The sequence below is a fragment of the Rhinopithecus bieti genome, unplaced genomic scaffold (assembly GCF_001698545.2).
Source record: "Rhinopithecus bieti isolate Rb0 unplaced genomic scaffold, ASM169854v2 scaffold_4043, whole genome shotgun sequence".
NCBI classification, from domain to species: Eukaryota; Metazoa; Chordata; class Mammalia; order Primates; family Cercopithecidae; genus Rhinopithecus; species Rhinopithecus bieti.
Genome location: NW_016804256.1, coordinates 33,172 through 34,424, shown reverse-complemented (window position 1 = coordinate 34,424; position 1,253 = coordinate 33,172).

The following is a 1,253-nucleotide window of genomic DNA, read 5'->3' as shown; positions in this document are numbered from 1 at the left end:
TCCATGTCCCATTGAAAAATAAATTTACTAAAAGACAATTATTGCAGGTTTCTGTAAAAGCTGTTGATGTAGCATTGTCATTCTACAGTCAGACTCTTTTGGTGAACTCTCTTATTAATTTTATTACATTGTCTCTTTTTTTCTTTCTTACTTCTTAAGTAGATAAATATACTGTACAAATTATGACAGTTTTATCTCTTCCTATTCAATAGTTTTTAGTTCATTTCTTTTACTTACCTCATTGCATTGTCAGGGACCTCCAGAAAAACAGTATTGATGATACAGCACATATTTGTCTTGTTTCTGATTTTAATGGTCGATGTTTCAGTGTAAGGTTGGTGTTTGCTGGAGGTTTCTGAATAAATAGTATGTCATGTATTTATATAATAGGATTTATAAGCCATTAAAAATGAGTCAATGGCTGGGCGCGGTTGCTCACGCCTGTAATCCCAGCACTTTGGGAGGCCGAGGTGGGCAGATCACCTGAGGTTGGGAGATTGAGACCAGCCAACCAACATGGAGAAAACCCCATCTCTACTAAAAATATAGAATTAGCCAGGTGTGGTGGTGCATGCCTGTAATCTCATCTACTCAGGAGGCTGAGGCAGGAGAATCACTTGAATCCAGGAAGCAGAGGTTGCAGTGAGCCAAGATCGGTCCATTGCACTGCAGCCTGGGCAACGAGAGCAAAACCCCCTCTCAAAAAAAAAAAAAAAAAAGAAAGAGTGAACTAAATCTCTGTGTATCCGGCTTGACAATTTTCACAAACCTAACGTTGAATGAAATAATCAATTTGCAGAAAGACTTCGTTTAATACCATTTATATAATTTTAAACATATGAAACTATGTGTTATATTGATACATATATTTATAGCAGTATTTAAAATGGGCACTGACAGATGTACATCAGTTTTGCAATATCAATTGCCTCTGGGAATGGCTGGAGGAAAATGTGACTCCAGCAATATATACAATTTAATTTTATCTATTAAGAAAAATATTATAAACAAATATAAAGAAAACATTAACATTGCTAATTATGGATGATGTATACATAGATCCTCATTGTTTTTTCTCTATATATCTTTTTTTAAATTAAAACTAAAGATGTATTGTGTACCCAATACAATTAATTTAAAAAATTCCTTCACCTAGACATATTCTCGAGAAATTTTAGGATAATAAGGACTGAAAGGAGACCCTAAAAGCTTCCCAGGATAAGGAGAATGCCACCTACAAATCAAACTGGCAT